Source organism: Phocoena sinus, chromosome 20 (assembly GCF_008692025.1).
Source record: "Phocoena sinus isolate mPhoSin1 chromosome 20, mPhoSin1.pri, whole genome shotgun sequence".
NCBI classification, from domain to species: Eukaryota; Metazoa; Chordata; class Mammalia; order Artiodactyla; family Phocoenidae; genus Phocoena; species Phocoena sinus.
Window position 1 is genome coordinate 10,892,198 of NC_045782.1, and position 18,509 is coordinate 10,910,706.

General features: G+C 48.9%; 1 protein-coding gene across 11 annotated transcripts in view; it reads left to right on the plus strand.

Annotated features, from left to right (window-relative positions):
• The window catches only part of C20H17orf100 (chromosome 20 C17orf100 homolog), a 69,160-nt gene that overhangs the window by 8,158 nt on the left and 42,493 nt on the right, over positions 1–18,509 (plus strand). The window lies entirely within an intron of this gene.

An 18,509-nucleotide genomic window follows, 5' to 3' on the forward strand; every position in this document is an offset into this window, starting at 1 on the left:
GGGAATGTTTTTTGAACTCCGTGAGAAAGCCTGGGGCTGTGACATCAATTTAGTGGATTGTAATCAGCATTTTTCTTATTAATGAAATAAAAATAGAAAAATATAGAATATATCAGAGTGTTCACACATAGTAAAGGTAAGAATTTCTTTGTGAAACTTTTCTGTATTGTCACAGTGTAAAATATGTTAATATTGAGAGTCACTGTCCAGCAAGTTGGAGAAAAGTGCATCCTGTGTGTCCGTGGCCATCTTTGAGTTTGTGCCATGACAGACAGTGGACAGCAGAGGTCAGGCAATCCCCGCACGGCAGCAAAGGCTGATCCTTAGCCCAGCAGAAACCTCAAGGGAATGCCAAGCGGCACAGAGGCCTGACACCAGGCCTGAGGTGACAGTTGTTAACAGAAAATCCAGCTCATTGGCCTTCAGGGGTGACCACTACCGAGAGCGACCAGAGCTCCACGAGCACCCTGGTCCTCCCCTGCAGCGGGACACTCCAGGTGGCACTGCCGCAGCCACTTCCCATCTTCCGTCCCCAGATTGCATTCTCATCTCTGGACTTTCAAAACACCCTGGGGATGCTTCGGTGTCTAGTGTTTCTCAGACTAAGGCCCTGTGATTCAGGATGGGGCCCTAGCCATGTTCATCTTGGAAATTCACAGTATCTTCATGTTATGTGCCCACACTGATTTAAGGGGACACTCTCGTGTTTCCCATTCCCTTCGCCTTGATTATTGGAGAGCACCCAACACGCGTTGAGCACTCACTCTGCCCCAGGCACCGTTCAAAGCACTCCTGCTTTCCTCACATCTGCATGCGGTAGATCGGAACACTGGGGCATAGAAAGGTTAAGTGATTTACCCCAGGTTACCAGCTAGGAGGAGGAGGAGCCAAGCCCCAAACCCAGGCCGGCTCCTCTGCTGTGCTCTTCGCCACTAGCGTTTGCTGTGCTCTAAGAGAGGGCTAGAGAGCCTTGCCAAAGTCTCTGCCTGCTCTTCCCAGTGTCATATCCAGTGGCCTCTTTGGTCCACATCTTCCCTGACCCTTCTGTAGCATTTGACCCCAAGGACCATCCCCTTCTGGAAATTTTCTCCCCCATTGGCTTCCATGAGCTGCACTCTGGCCCCGTCTTCTTTCACTGAGTCCTCTCCCTGCCCCTGAAACCCAGAGTTCTTTCCTCAGCCTTCTTTTCTCACTGTGCATACCTCACCCCAGCACTAATGGTGCCAGCTGCTGCCTGAGAGCTGACGGCCTTCCCACCCAGACGTCTCTCCTGAGCAACTGGCCTGGACATCTTGCTCTTGACGGCCTAGATTCATCTTCTACTCAAAATGTCCAAAACTGGCCCATCTGCCTCCTGTCCCAACTCCACCCCATAATTTCGGGCATATTCCCACACACCTCTGCCTGCGTTTCCTCGGTGAATAACGTCATCTGCCCAGCTGCCGGGCAGAAATCTGTTACCTCTGACTTCTCACTATTACACCCTCATACAAGTCAGTCCAGTGGATCTGTCTGTTTTGTCTCTTGAGACCAGCCATTGCCTTAGTTCAGAGTTTTGTCATCTCTCTGCCTGGTTTTCCTTTTCTCTCTTCTGATCCATCTCCAGCATGCGACCAAAATTATGTTTTGTGAAACACGTTTCACTCTTTTCGTTCCTCTCTCCCTCAGACACTTTCAGTGCTTCTGCACCTCCTGTGCTACGCCTGGCCTGGCCTTCGGTTCTCTGGCATCTCTGCCACCAGGTCCCTCTAGGCGCTCTGTGCTACGGCCGCTTTGTGCTTGTGCTCACTCCTAAAAGCACACTTTCTGTGACCTCTTTCCAACTTACGCTGGGACTCCAGCGCCACTCCCTGAAGGAGCAAGAGGAGGAACAGAGGAATGGGAGAAGGTGAAGCCAAAGCAGCTGCAGGCCCTGGTGTTCTGTGAGGACGATACACCAGGTGTGGCTTATCCACTGTCCTTGTGTGACCACGTGGGCACTTCGGGATGAGGGTGTGTCATGTACCAACACCCTGCCAAGCACATTAGTGTGCAGGGCCTGCGTCCAACCCTGAGACCTCTTTAACTCAAGGCAGGAGCCTGGCTGTGATGCAAGAGATGCTGTGATTCCCAGGAACCAGCATCATGACCAGGCCGGGCTCCCCATTGCTTCTCTGAGCTCACCTCCTATCACTCCCCTTACCCCCAATTCCTTTTCACTTCATTTGCCTTCATGTTAATCCTTAAATATGCCAAGTTTATTCCTGCCTCAGGGCCTTTGCACTTTCCATGTATGCTGCCTAGAATGCTCTTCCCCAGATTTTATAATGATTTGCCTCTTCACATCATTTAGGTATTACATAAAATATTGATTTTACTGATTAAATACCCCCAACCCTTATTTCACATTTTTCCGTAGCACTTTCCACAATGCGAATTTATTTTATTTGTTGCCGGTTTACTGTCTGTGTTCCCCACTGGAAAGGCAAGGACCCTGACTTGTTTGTCACTATATCCCCAAAAGCCTGTAATGACACCTAGCACAGATCAGGTGTGTAATAAGTGTTTGTGGTAAACATGAGTGAGAGAATGAATGAATGGTCAGGATGAATTTCAGGACCCTCAGCAGTTTGGACTCCGACTGAGACTGCCACTGCCATCTGTCAGTCTGGGCAGGATTGGCTGGTGGTGAGCCCAGGTCTTTGGCAGGTTCAAGGGTGAGGAACTGGGGGAGGCCAGGTGAACTCTCACATTTACCCTTGGCCCTCTGATGATCCTTCTGCCAGGTAAAATCCTGCCTGTCCTCAAGGCCCTGCTCCATTTCCACCTCCCCTTCATCCCACCCTGAGCCCACTTCCTAAGTGTTGTCCCTCCCCACTGCAGCTCCCTCTTTTTACGGCACCCATGTGATTGCTCTTTAAATTACCCCTCATTGTTTACTCCTGTCTCTCCCATGAGACTGAAAGCACATCAAGGACAGGGACTATCACAAAGCCTCTGTGTGTTCAGTAGCTATGCCTAGACCGAATGAACAAGGTTAGGTTTGTCTGGACACAGGCATGATCACTGAATGTTCTCAGCCCCTGTAAGGCAGGGCATCCCCTGGCAGTAAGCAGGGGGTGTAGCTTCTCTAGAGCACAATTAAGGGCACATTTGGAAAGCCATACAGACTTTGAATAAAGACAGACAGACGCTCACTCATATACTACATGGTCGTTTCTCCTTCTTTTTATTCACCCATGATTTACTGAAATCCCGCCCAGTGATTCTGAGATGGCCTCCAGGAGCTAGGGGAAGATGTAAACGGGAAGATTCAAGTTCAGAATCAGACCTGTGCCTACCGTTGGGGCAGGCCAGGAGGGGTGACCCCACGATCCCTCCCTCCCTTTGCCTTCAGTCTGTTATAAATTGCCTTCACCCCGTGATGCTTCTGCTGGGAGTCCGGACTTCAGCTGCTTAAACAGGTTGCTGTGCTTACAAATAGCAAGGCACTTCAGAGCCTGCAAAATCACTTTATCCCTTTTCTTAAATGAAGATCCAACTCTACTATGTCTGTTCTGGTTTGGCTTCTTGATCATAACCTTGGAGTGACTCAGCGGGCATCACCCAGACTCCCTGGGGCCACCAGAGTGAGCTGGCCAGGTGGGCAGCCTCAGCTGAGACTCTCCCAAGCAGTCTGAGGTCTGTGGATTAGGCTTCACGGTTGGAGAGCTCCAGACAGGGAGCGACAGGGTAGGTCCCTTGGGAAGACAGGAGTGTGTCAGGAGTCAAGGAGCACCTTTCACCAGGTGCGGTGGGCCGCCCAAGCATCCAGGTAGCTGTTTTATGTAATTATTACTTTTTAGGTACAGATAGTTTTATTTTTGTTTATTTGCACATACCATGGTTTTCGTATTCCCTATTTGCAAAAATATTCACAGCAGCCATACTATAGCATGTTGGGCATATGGATGGCACTGCGCTCATCGTCTTTTATGTACAAAGCTGTTATTCTTCTGTTTATTATTTCCTTGCAACCCATTCCCAGGAGTGGAATTACCACGGGAAATGGGATGAATGTTTAAAATAGCTCTAGAGCTGTATTGCCCAATTCCTTCCTTAAAAGGCTGTGCTAATTTATGGGGCCACTGACTGTGTTTAAGCAGCTTTTTCCACAGCCATGGGAGCATGAGATGTTACCATTTCCTTAATGTGTGCTAATTTAGGAGGTGTGGGGTGGCACACTGCTACTCCAGTGTGCGTTTCCCTGACTGCATCGAGGATGAGCCTGTTGTAGGTACTGGTCCACTCTGGCGATGGCCTTCCTGCTGCGTCACCAGCCCTGTGTGTCTGTCTCTCTCCACCTCCCTGCCTCTCACTGACTGAGTGTCGGCCTCATTCTCTAAGCCTGTCTGTCTCGGTCTTTCAGCCTCTGAATCCTGTCTTTCTCTGGTTTCTAACTGGGCAGACATGTGGCTGATTTGTGACGGTCCTAGACGAGCCCTGACAAGCTGCTGGCTGGACCTGGACACTGGCCCCTGGCCTCTAAGGCCTCCCACCCTCCCCAGTGAACTCAGACAAAGCCCTTCCTTCCAGCGGGGGCTCATCTGGGCTGACCTCCCAAGGAACGGCTGGTAATGACCAGGCTGTCCCTCAGCGATCTCCTCCAATGATGTATTCCAGGCTCTCCAGCCTCAGGACAACTCACCAAACAGACGTGCACGTCCTGGCAGTTGGGAATGTGTGGTCTGACAGAGCCAGTGAGTGGGGCCCCCAGAGTCCAGACGTGTGGACAGCAGAGGGGCCCACAGTGGTGACAGCAGCTTGACCTGCCTTCCTGCTCCAGTGAGCCCCTTGCCTGAAGTGGCAGAAAGAGCTCACCTCTCAGGCACAAAACCCACTTGGCCCCAAGTGGATAGGGAGCCCCCAGCACTCCATAGTGTGGCAGGGACAGGGGGCTGGCACACTGCTCCACTTCCAATGGCCTTGAAGCTTCATGGGCACTTGGGAAGATTTCAGAAAGGCAGCTGACCTCAAGGGAAGCTGTGCAGGTGCCCTTGATGAACCCCTGTGATTGGTGGGTTGCTGAATCCAGGCTCTGGACCTGCCTGCTGCCACTTGTCACAGAGGCAGACAGGCCTTGAGAGTTTGGGCTCCTGCAGTCACCTCTCAGACTCCATGGATGGTCCTAGCACATTAGAATCCAAGAGATTGTTAAAAGCCAGACAGGAACTCAAACATCAAGTTTTCTACCCTTTCATCTAATACTCTTAACAGCTGTTTCTCTTTTTTTTAATTAATTAATTAATTTTTGGCTGTGTTGGGTCTTCCTTGCTGCACGCGGGCTTTCTCTAGTTGCAACGAGCAGGGCCTGCACGCAGGCTTTCTCTAGTTGCAACGAGCAGGGGCTGCTCTTCGTTGTAGTGCGAAGGCTTCTCATTGAGGTGGCTTCTCTTGTGGAGCACGGGCTCTCGGCACGTGGGCTTCAGTAGTCATGGTGCACAGGCTTAGTTGCTCCTTAGCATGTGAGATCTTCCCGGACCAGGGCTCAAACCCATGTCCCCTGCATTGGCAGGCGGATTCTTTTTTGTTTGCTTTTTTTTTTTTTAACATCTTTATTAGAGTATAATTGTTTTACATTGTTGTGTTATTTTCTGCTATATAACCAAGTGAATCAGCTATACGTATACATATATCTCCATATCCCCTCTTGCATCTCCTTCCCACTCTCCCTATCCCCCCGCTTTAGGTGGTCACAAAGCATGGAGCTGATCTCCCTGTGCTATGTGGCTGCTTCCCACTAGCTATCTATTTTACATTTGGTAGTATATATAAATCCATGCTACTCTCTCACTTCGTCCCAGTTTACCCATCCCCCTCCCCGTGTCCTCAAGTCCATTCTCTACATCTGCGTCTTTATTCCTGTCCTGCCCCTAGGTTCTTCAGAACCTTTTTTTTTTTTTAGATTCCATATAGATGTGTTAGCATACAGTATTTGTTTTTCTCTTTCTGGCTTACTTCACTCCGTAAGACAGACTCTAGGTCCATCCACCTCACTACAAATAACTCAATTGCATTTCTTTTTATGAGCTGAGTAATATTCCATTGTATGTATGTGCCACATCTTCTTTATCCATTCATCTTTTGATGGACACTTAGGTTGCTTCCATGTCCTGGCTATTGTGAATAGAGCTGCAATGAACATTGTGGTACATGACTCTTTTTGAATTATGGTTTTCTCAGGGTATATGCCCAGTAGTGGGATTGCTGGGTCATATGGTAATTGTATTTTTAGTTTTTTAAGGAACCTCCATACTGTTCTCCACAGTGACTGTATCAATTTACATTCCCACCAACGGTGCAAGAGGGTTCCCTTTTCTCCACACCCTCTCCAGCATTTATTGTTTGTAGATTTTTTGGTGATGGCCATTCTGACCGGTGTGAGATGATACCTCATTGTAGTTTTGTTTGGTGTTTTTTTTGAATTTTATTTTATTTACTTTTTATACAGCAGGTTCTTATTAGTTATCCATTTTATACATATTAGTGTATGTATGTCAATCCCAATCTCCCAATTCATCCCACCACCTCACTGTAGTTTTGATTTGTGTTTCTCTAATGATTAGTGATGTTGAGCATTCTTTCATGTGTTTGTTGCCCATCTGTATGTCTTCTTTGGAGAAATGTCTATTTAGGTCTTCTGCCCATTTTGGGATTGGGTTGTTTGTTTTTTTGATATTGAGCTGGCAGGTGGATTCTTAACCACTGCGCCACCAAGGAAGTCCAACGCTCAGCTGTTTTAAAAACTCTTATTATATAAGAAGTGCATATGCCCATTCTTAAATATTTGAAAAATACAGAAAACAGTAAAGAAGGAAATGCAATACTACAGATTCATCAAAGATAACTGCTGTTATATTTCCATCTCAACATTTTTTCCTATGGTTGTGTATATTTTTATTATCACCGAGATCATATAGTATATACAATTTTGTATCTGCTTTATTCACTTTAAATTAGATATAAGTATTTTCAACATAATGAAATAGTCTTCTTTTTTTTTTTTTTGGCTGCATTGGCTCTTCGTTGCTGCGTGCAGGCTTTCTCTAGTTGTGGCGGGCAGGAGCTACTCTTTGTGGCGGTGCATGGGCTTCTCATCGCGGTGGCTTCTCTTGTTGCAGAGCACGGGCTCTAGGCATGCAGGCTTCAGTAGTTGCAGCACATGGGCTCAGTAGTTGTGGCTCATGGGCTCTAGAGCGCAGGCTCAGTAGTTGTGGCACACAGGCTTAGTTGCTCCGCAGCATGTGGGATCATCCCGGACCAGGGCTTGAACCCGTGTCCCCTGCATTGGCAGGTAGATTCTTAACCACTGTGCCACCAGGGAAGTCCCAAAATATTCCTCATAAACACTTTTAATTCCTGAATAAGAGTTTTGAGTGGACACACCATAAATACCTACTATTATCCAAATGTTGGGCATTTATGTTTTTTCATTTTTCAAGGATGTAAAAACACACTGAAAAAAAAAAACGCTGAGGTAAACATCTTTTAAGTATAAATCTTTGTCCACAATTTGAATTTTCCCTTAGATTAAATTCATACTCATAGGGGTATAAACATGTTTTTAGTCTTTCTATTTTGCTTTCCAGAAAGGTTGAACCAATAACACATGCCTAAAACAAACAAACAAACAAAACACACGCTTATCTCACTACACACAGCTACATGAAAAAAATAGCATTTTTTAAAAAATTTACTTATTTGAAAGGCAGTGTGTCTGTTGCTTCCTTTTAATAGATAAACTGAGACTCAGTGAGAAAAGGGACCTGCCTGGGGTCACCCCAGGAGTGTGTTCTCTCATTCCATCCTCACAACCTATGATAGTGGGGAGCTAAAGCACACAGATGGGGTAACCTGCCCAGTCTCTCACTCGGCGCATGAGACGTGGAGCCTGAGTGTAATCCTCCACAGTTGGAACCCAGGGCCCTTCACCTCTGTTCTTTGGCTGTTCTTCGTTCCCAGATACGATGCTGAAAGGTGGTTTGGGGCCAAGACCTGAAAGGACTTGGAGTTTGGATTTACCCTATAGACAGAGGGGCACCATTAATGGGTTCTTAAGCCTCAAGACTGTGTTTTACAAAGATGTTTCTGGTAGACTGGCTGGGGGAGGCTGGTGACAGGGAGGTTGGTTGTGGAGGTGCAGCACACAGATAATGTGAACAACAAAGAGGCCTGCACAGACCCATGCGCACGTGGGCTTGTGGGTTATGGGCTGTGGGCAGTTGGGAACATTAGGCGTCTGGGGAGGCCTCCTCCTGTGCCCTTTTCACTGGGCAAGGGCCATTTTTATCTGCTACATGTCAGGCAGAACCTGTGCCAACAGCCAAAGACTCCACCTCAAATCTAGCAAATAAGAGAGAGGGTGGTATGGATTACGTTATATTTAAAACAAGCCCACACAATGCCTGTAATTTTTTATTCTGACTCCGTAATTATAACCCAAGACCAGTCAGATCATAGTTATCCCCACACCGACCCGCTGTTGAGACACATTGAATTAAAGGCTTTGCTGCTTCTCCAGATTCTATTTTAGACACCAAGCACTGGCAGGTAACCGGCCTTTCACAAGGCTCATCTTGGTGGAGCCCCTCTCGGGGCAGCCTGCACGAAGGCCAGGTCAACACTGGGCTCTTGAAAAGACCCGTGATACTTGTGATGCTTTGCCCATCCTGAGCCTCAGGCCTGAGCCAGGGGCCTGGAGAGCTGAGGGAGCACCACCCTTGGAGCAGGCCAGCCTCCCTTGGTCAGGCCCATCTCAGAGCCTCTGCACTCTAGAAGATTCCTGAATGCTGCTCTCCCCCAGACCCTGCCCGGGGTCCCAGGGTCAGATAGGCCAAGCCCTGGCTATTGGGCCCAGTTGTCACAGATAAGCTGGCATTGCCATTGCCCAAAGGGGCCTAATTTAGAAAAGACGAGAAAAAGGAAACCAAGGGAGCACAAGCCAGCTGGGCTTACACAGGCAGCCCCTGTGACTAACCAGGCCTAGGCTGATTAAGGCCCCCTCCCCATCTTGGGATCCACCAAAGAACACCACCTCTCAGCCCCACGAAGACGCCCCTAACAGAGCAAGAGTGGGGTTGGGTCCCTCCTCACAGACCTGGAGCCCACTGCCCCTTCTTCCACGTGGCCACACACACCCAGTCCTGCCTCCAGGGAACCCTGTGGGGGAGATAGGCTAGCTCCCGTTTATCCATAAACTGCAGGCAGGCCTGGGCTCTGTCGGAGGTCCTTCACACATACCATCCCATTTACTCACATCTCGTAATCATCACTTTAGACATGAGGGAATGGAGCGCGGAGAGGTAAAGTGTGGGGCTCTAGGCCACCCAGTCCATATGTGAAGGAGTGGGAGCTGGAACCCACTTGTCAGACTCCCCCAGATCACACGGCTCGTCCATAGGCAGCTTGCCTGAAACCACCAGGCCTGCTCCCAGCTGCTGCTTGGTGGTTTCACACCCCCGGCAACTTGCTAAGCACTTGAGCCCAAGAAAGCCCAGTCCCAGTACCTGTCTTAGCACAACTTTCTGCGGCACGCGGCTCCTTGCCTCAGCCGGCTCCTTGCACAGACCCTTGCTCTCGTGTCCCACGGGAAGAACGGACAGTTCCTTCCTCAGGCCTTTGATGCATCTGTACTTCTATTTTGACATTTAAGACATTATTGTCACCATTCACATGACTCTCCTACTAGACTTCTTGGGGGCAGGGCCTGTGTCCTGTCTCTTTGTTACTAGTTTGACACCTGGCACGTAGTGGCTGCTTGCTGTTTTTTTGTTTTGTTTTTTTGGGGTTTTTAAATTTATTTATTTTTGGCTGTGTTGGGTCTTCGTTGCTGCACGCGGGCTTTCTCTAGTTGCGGCGAGCGGGGGCTACTCTTCGTCGCGGTGCGCGGGCTTCTCATTGCGGTGGCTTCTCTTGTTGCAGAGCATGGGCTCTAGGCGCGTGGGCTTCAGTAGTTGTGGCGCGTGGGCTTCAGTAGTTGTGGCTCGTGGGCTGTAGAGTGCAGGCTCAGTAGTTGTGGCGCACGGGCTTAGTTGCTCCGCAGCATGTGGGATCTTCCCAGACCAGGGATCAAACCTGTGTCCCCTGCATTGACAGGCAGCCTCTTAACCACTATGCCACCAGGGAAGTCCCTGCTTGCTGTTTGTTGCAAGAAAAAAGGAGAGTCTGAAAAACTATTCATCCTTCAAAACTATGCCTAGGATAGATCCTGGGAAGGCTTTCCTGATTCACACAAGCTGCATTAACCCCGTCTGCTCCTATACAATCAGGAGGAGGATTGTTTACTTGGGTACACCTTTGGGGGCAGGGACAGAACCTGATTCGTCCCTGTGACCCTGTCTCTCAGCACAGAGCAGGCATCTAGCAGGGTCAGTAAATGTAGAACTGAATTGCTCTTTGCTTCAGAGTCCCAGATAAAGGACACCATGACCTGAACCAGCCAGCTGCCCAAGTCACCTGGCTGAAACCACCGAGGGCTGGCGTGCTAGGGATGTTTGCTGAGGAAGGGAACACCGAAATAAAGCCTAACTTTAAAAAAGAAACACACCCAATAGGTGTTCTATTTCTATGAAAATCAGCTCTGTTTTTAGGTAACTGCCATCCTGCCTCACCTCCCCAAGGTGGGCCCTGCCTTCCCACAGGGCCCCTCTACACCGCACCCGGTAATCATGGCCTTACCTGCCCCCATCCCCTCCCCTGTTTGCTCTCTGGGGTTTCCCTCGATTGCAGGGTGAGAGCTTCCAGACGCCCCAGAGGCCTGTTTCATGCCGGCCCCAGTCTCCCTCCCTCCCTCCCTCCCTCCCTCCCTCCCTCCCTGACCTACCCTTGTCAGGGCCCAGGCCTTGGGGGGGTGGAGGAGGGGCAGGGCAGGGAGTCAGCCCCTTAACTGAGCCAGAGCAGGGCAGCTTCACAGCTAGGGGTACAGGAGCCAGGCCGTGCTCCTCCCAGGTCTCTGTCAAGCCAGCAGGGCCCCACTCCCTAGTTCAGACAAAACTTGAGGTCTGCATGGCGCAGTGAAGAGAACGGGGCTTTGGTGTCACTGTCGTGGTGCTGGGCCTGGGCCTGGCTCCTCCTCCTCGGCTGCCAGCATCTAGGCAGGTCACCTACCTCCCACCCTCTCCCAGCTTCAGACCCCTCCCTGGCCAAACGGAGCCGGACCTGCTGCACAGGTCTGCTGAGGGCCACGCCACGATGAATTTCTCGCAGGGTGAGAAGTTTGGATTGGAGAGCAGCAACTCCATGCTTCCTGTGTGCTCATCAAGAATCAAGCTCTGGGGGCTTCCCTGGTGGTGCAGTGGTTAAGGATCCACCTGTCAATGCAGCAGACACGGGTTCGAGCCCTGGTTCAGGAAGATCCCACATGCCTCGGAGCAGCTAAGCCTGTGAGCCACAACTACTGAAGCCCACGTGCCTAGAGCCTGTGCTCTGCAACAAGAGAAACCACCGCGATGAGAAGCCCGCGCACCGCAACTAGAGAAAGCCCGCGCAGCAACGAAGACCCAACGCAGCCAAAAATTAATTAATTAATTATTTTTAAAAAAGAAGCTCCAGGCACCCCAGCCCTGTTCTGTGAGCCTCATTCTGGCTCATCCTCACCTCCTCCATTAGCTCCTTTGTCCCAGAGTCCCACTTGAGCCTTAGGGAGCACCCCACTCTTTGGCAAGGTTCCTGCTTCTCACGGAGGGCCAACAGGGTGATGGACCCTCAATACCTTGGCAGCTCCCCCCAGCCTCCAGCCAGATTCTAGGAAGAGACCAGGGCAAGCCTGAGGTGGGGGCTGGGGCTGAGGCCCACCGTCCTGGGAAACTTGTGAGCCTCCCTCACAGCTCAGCACTCAGGCAGGCATCCAACTACCCACGGCTGCGGTTTCCAGAGAGCCGGGCCTCCCACCGCAGGGACAGTAAGCTGAGAAGCACTGGAGCTATAAACGTGAAGTGGTGAACCATGGGACACTGCCGCAGCCCCACAGTGGGCAGGAGCCCACCCACCCACCCCACCCAGCCTCCCTGCCTCCCAGCAAGCTTCAGGCCCTGCCAGCCCTCTGAGACAGCCCAGGCCTGTCCACCGGCTCCGCTCTGGGCTCTGAGCAAGGCTGCTGCCCCACTCCCACCCCCGGGAGGTCCCAGGCACAGTGTAAGGCCCAGCTGGGGGCAGGGCAGGCAGGACACCACACAGCACTTTGTACACCAGCGGTCAGGGCCCCTGGTCTTACCTCACAAGCATCATCTTATTTTATGTTGACTTATGCAAAAGGAGGGGGGCCCGTAATCGTTTTGAAGCTTATTGCTTCTCAAGGTCTCACTCCTCCCCCCGGGTGGTACTGAGTCACAGCTTCAGATCCATCTGGAGGCTACCTTGGGCACAGTCAGGGTGACCTTGGGGTGGGCCTGGGGCTCATGTGGTCTTGATGGGCATCCTCATAGGCCCTGCCAAAAAGGAGACCCCAGGAGCGGCAGTGATGCCTGATAAAATAAGAGTAGCCCCTTCACCAAGTGCCCACCCTGTGCCCAGCCCAGAGCTCTCAGACCATAGAAGGGTCATTGTTTCACAGGTGAGAGACCACACCCAGGGAGGAAATCCAGAGCTCGGCTGTGCCTCAGGTCTCACCACCACTCCTATACTTCAGACCTGGGCGGGAGTGCAGTGCAAGGTGGGGAGCAGGGGCCCATCTGGAAGGGTCTGGGGAAACAGAGAACAGGAAGGAAGCCCCCTCTTTCTCTCCTCTCAGAGCCTGTCAAGGACAGGCCTCTTCTCCAACACCCCTACTCTGCTGGACAATCTGTCCCCTAGCACAGGCCCCTCCTGTTAGGCTAGGGAGCTGGCCAGGAAAGGTGAAGTCACCCTCAGTGTGTCTGTCACCTGCCCCACATGAGAGCTCAGAGGTGAGCCCTTGGGTCTCTAGGGAGTCCCCACACAGTGGGATTGTCTTGAGCGATATCACTTCAATATCCCTTAGCTGGCGCCAGAGATGGATACCTAGGGAGTGCCATCAGCCACAGTGGAGGCCCTGCCAGGAGGAAGCACTCTGGGCTGGGTGATGGGCAAGAGAGACAGCGAGGGCTTCTAGACATGACAGGGAAGCAGCTGGCAGCCTGTCATCATCCCTTTTGAGTCAGGTATTTTGGCTTCCCAAGTCCACAAATGGGGAAAAACAGGCTGGGCAAATGTTTACTGCAAAAAACATTTAGTATATCTTATTTGTAAGAAACTTGAAAACTTTACAGGAGGACATAAAAGTTTAATATATGAAAAAATGACATTTTGTTGTGTAGCATGGATCAATATTATAAAGATGTCATTTCTCATCTAACCTAATCTATAAACCTATTCTGATTCATTTAGATTCATAATATGTATTGAGCCATTACTGTGTACCAGGTGTGTTCTAGGCACAGGGAATACAGGATTGAACGAAACAAGCAAAAATCCCTGCCTTCGTGGGGCTTACAGTCTTAAAGATAGGAGAGAGATAGACAAACAAAGAACTAAAGAAGTAAACTATATAGTACGCTAGATGAAAAATGCAATAGAGAAAAATCAAAGACATTATAGAGAGTGTGGGGTGGGTGGGGAGTTATAATTTAAAACAGGCTGACTAGTAGTAACATTTGAGCAGAGATTTAAAGGAGGTGATGGGGCAGGAATGTACTTGGTGTGCTCTAGGAGCAGCAAAGAGGCCTGTGTAGTTAGATCAGAGTGAGTCAGTGGTTCTTAGACATTTGGGGATGCCTGGAGACATTTTTCATTGTCACAACGGGGGGTGGGAAGTGCGGGGTTGCTGCTGGTCTCCAGTGAATAGATGCCGGGATGCTGCTGAACATCCTGCAGTGCACAGACAGCTTCCTACAACAAAGATTTATTTGGTCTGAAATGCCAGGTATGCTGAGGTCAGGAAACCCTGGAGAGTGAGGCAGAGTAGCAAAGAGATAGTCAGAGAGGTAAACTGCCAACCAGGTTTTTTTTGGAACTAGAGAAGCTGATTCAGAAATTCTTATGGAAAAATATATGATAATAGCTGGGGGCAGGAGGTGGGGAGGATTAAAAAGAAGAATAAACAGAGTTTTACCATATTTTAGCATACACTATAAATATTCTTACGACAAATGACTAATTTCCTTAATATATAAAGAGTTCTTATAAGTGAATAAGAAAAGGCCTTTTTAAAAAACTCTTAAAAATAGGAAAAAAGTAGTTTACCCCCCAATAAGGATACACAAATGGATTATAAATATGTGAAAAAATTATAAATGTTACTTGCAGTTTAAAGAAATGAAAATCATGAGATAGCATTTTGCAACTATCAGAGTAGCAATGATTGAGAAATTTGATTATATACAGAGTTATTCAGGATATGTGAGAATATGGCCTCATGCACAGTTCTTTTTTTTTTTTTTTTTTGGCTGCATTGGGTCTTCGTTGCTGGCTTTCTCTAGTTGCGGCGACTGGGCTGCTCTTCATTGCAGTGCGTGGGCTTCTCATTGCAGTGGCTTCTCTTGTTGTGGAGCACAGGCTCTAGGCGCACAGGCTTCAGTAGTTGTGGCACACGGGCTCAGTAGTTGTGGCTCACGGGCTCTGGAGCGCAGGCTCAGTAGTTGCAGTGCACGGGCTTAGTTGCTCCGCAGCATGTGGGATCTTCCCGGACCAGGGCTCGAACCCCTGCATTGGCAGGCAGATTCTTAACCACTGCACCACCAGGGATTCCTCATGCACAGTTCTTGAGAATATATATTGGCATAGCCTTTTTGGAAAGCAAGTTGGCAATATCTGTCCCAGATTTTTTTGGGGGGGTGGGGGGGCCCAGGTGCCACACAGCTTGTGGGATCTTAGCTCCCCAACCAGGGGTGGAACCCGGGCCCTCAGCAGTGAAAGTGCAGAACCTTAATCACTGGACTGCCAGGGAATTCCCCTCTGTCCCAGATTTAAATACATATATGTTTTCATCCAGCATGCCATTCTAGGCAAGTATTCTACTCAGGTACATTTACAAAGATTTAAGTACAGACATGTTTATTACAGTCTTAGCAAAAGATTGGAAATGACCCAAATGCCCATCAACAGGGGTCTTGTTTATTATACGGTATACACTTACAATAGAATACTATGCAGCATTTAAAAAGACTGAGGCTTACTCCTAGGCACACAGCCGAGAGAAGTGAAAACACATGTCCACAGAAAGACTTAGGCAGAGAGTTTTATAACAGCTTTATTCAGATAGCCCTCAACTGGAGCAAGCCTAACGTCCATCAAAGGAGAATAAACAAACCGTGGCATATTCATACAATGGAACACTACTTAGCAACAACGATGAAAAGAATGAATGGATACACACAACAGGAATGAATTTCTAAAGCATTTTGTTGCACAAAATAAATCAGACACGAGAGTAGGTACTGTATGATTCCATTTACATGAATTTCAACAGGCAAAACCAACCCATGCTGACAGAAATCAGTACAGTGGTTGCCTCAAGAAGGTGCAAATTCCTAGAAGGGGCAAGAGAACCGTCAGGGGTTAAGGAGATGGAAATGAGGTGTTGCTTACACCTTTTATACAGTTGTCTAAATCACTGAATTGTACACTTAAGATCTGTGCAATTCACTGAATTTAATTTTACCTCAGTTTATAAACAAAATTGGGAATTCCCTGGTGGTCCAGGGGTTAGAACTTGGTGCTCTCACTTCCGGGCCCTGGGTTCAATCCCTGGTCGGGGAACTAGGATCCCACAAGCTGTGGAGCAGCCAAAAATAAAAAATGAAAAAATAAAAACAAAATTAACTGTTGAATGGGGAAATAAAGTCAAACTTAATAATTAATGTCCTGAAATGGAATGATCTCCAAATAAATTAAGGGGGAGGGGTGGAAACAAGGACAGAAAATGTGTATAGTATGCTCCCAGATGTAATAAAGAGGACACATACCTATTACATAAGCTTGTATACAGTTGGCCCTCTGTATCCTCGAGTTCTGCCTCTGCATATTCAACCAACCACCATGCAGGATCCCAGGTACGGGGGTGCCAGCTGTACTAGGCCATTTTATACAAGGGACTTGCGCACCTGCAGATTTTGGTACCCTCAGGGGTCCTGGAGCCAACCCCTGCGGGCTGACTGTGTATGTAACATGTCTGCAAGGACATGTAAGAAACTGTTGGGCAATGGTTGCCTTTCTGGAAGGGCCTGGAGGCCTCAAGGTCTAAAGTGGAGGGACATGTCTCAATACTTTTTTGTACTGTTGGAATTTTTTCACTGTGTTCATGGTAACTTTTTAGATATAAAAACTAGTTAAAATTTCTTGATTGGATAACAGGGTGTTCTGAGGTTGAATTGTCATATTTCTCTACCCTTGATAGCTGGAAGCAGGGACATAAATGCTACTCTAACACTGCCAGCAGTGGGGGGGGCTATGTCTCTGAGAGTAGAAGTGGGCATTTGCACGAGCATATCAGGGGAAGCGCCTGGAAGGCGTTTCTGTGGCAGGGAAGTGAGAACCTGAATCCTGGCTCAGGACACCACAGGAAGTAAACTGAATATCTATCGGAGCACAAGGATTTGGACAGGAAATGATAAGCTTTCTGTCGGAGAATGTCAAAAGCCATCCCATGATGTGGAAGATTTATCATGATGGAATTTTTTTTTAATGTGAAAAGAAGCTTCTTTGGTGGGTTGGAAGACAAGGCTTTTAAGAGGATGTGGGACCAGGGGAGAGAGTACCCCAGAAAAAGGAGTTCTGAGCTAAGAATAGGACTTCCAGGTGTAATTTTTAACCAGACAGTCCAGCATTTGGTCTTTATTTCCACAAACAAGAATGTGCCATCAAGGGTCCTACCAGGGAATGTCCATATTCATTTTGAGAATTGGACTCTGTGCTAGTGAGCTGACTCCCTGCTTGAAGTCCAGAGCAAAAGTTTCATTATCCATTATTCTTGTGTGTAAGGGACGGTGGGGTGGAAGGAAGACTTCTCCTGTCCCAGGGAGATGCCCTGCTCACTGGCTTTGCCAGAAGAGGCAGTCCAGGTCTTTCCCTAAGGAAGTCCTCAGCTCAGAGGGACGGGGAAGGATCCCAATTCCAGATCAAAGGATAAGGAACCCTGGAATGCATGGGATCCTTGTGGAGTCATAAGTCCCTGGCAAAACAGTTCAGAGAGCAATCCTGGTCAGGATTATGTGTTTAGCTAACCTTGGGCCCAAATGTTTGATGTATGCAAAGAAGAAGGAAATCAAGGGTCTTGGATAGAACCTCTTTACAAAATATAAGAGGCAAAAATATCAATGGGGAAAAGGTCTCAGAGGGCTTTCGGCAAATGGCTAAGACCCAGATGGGAGCAGGGAGTGGGCCATGTAATAGACTTTAAACCAAGACATCATGGGGATGTGGCAGGGGCTGCATCTGGCCCAAGCAGATGAAGGGTCAGTGGGGTAAGGGTGTTCATGACTCTGGGGAAAGGCCCTTACAGATGCTCTAGTCCAGCCCCTTCCTAATGGAAACTGAGGCCCAGAGGGTGGACTGACTTGTTCAGTATCCAACATCAGGACTGAACTTGGTCCATGACTCAGACTCTAGCCTCCCAATCCAGTGGTTCTCCTGGAAGTGGAGGTAGAGGTGAAGCCCTTGACCAAACACATACTCTCTTCCTACCTAGGAATGTGTTTCTACTGAATTCCATGGAAAGGGAGCCACTCAAGTAGCCTGGAGTGAGGGCAACCCTCTGAAAGGGTCATAATAGCAGACCCTGGTTCATCACCTACCCAGCCACTTCCCCTTTTCTTCCCCTGCCGGAAGCCATATTTTGTAGTAGGTGAAAACCTCTTGATTTCAGGAAACATAGGCCAATTTCCCAAGCCCAAGAAATGAGTCCTAATTGGTCTCATGGTATTCCAATTCCCCTTTGTCAGTGATTGGCCTAAGGGTGGGCATATGATCTAGTTCTGGCCAACAAGACATAAAGGGAAGATTGTAGGGCCTTCTGAGAGAGCTTTTGCTTTTCTAATGAAAGGGAAAGATGCAGTAGGTGCCATCATGCCCCCATCTCGCACATCTTCCTTCCTGCCTTCAATGCAGATGTGTATATAGTATGAGGGTCAAGCATGACAGCGAAGGCGTAGCACCCTTAAGATAGCAAAGTGGACGATCAATCCCAAGTCTTTGGTGGCCCGAGATAGCTGCTGGACCAGTGCCAGCAACTGTCTACCTCCAGACTTCTTGTTAAGTAGATATTAAATGCCCTTATGATTTAGGCCGCTGTTAGCTAGGTTTTCTCCTACTTGCAGCCGAAAGCAATCCTGATCTGCACTGGCCATAAATGTTAGTGCAGCTCCCAGATGGGTAGCTGACCAAAGGGTAGCCTTTGGTCAGCCTCCTCAACCTTGGGATCTGTTCTCCTGAACCCCCGCCCAGCTTTCTTGTCATTCCTCAACCAGATGGAATCCCCCCACCCTTGCACCCACCCCACCACATCCTCCCCCATCAGCCTGGCCAGTCCTACTCATCCTTCA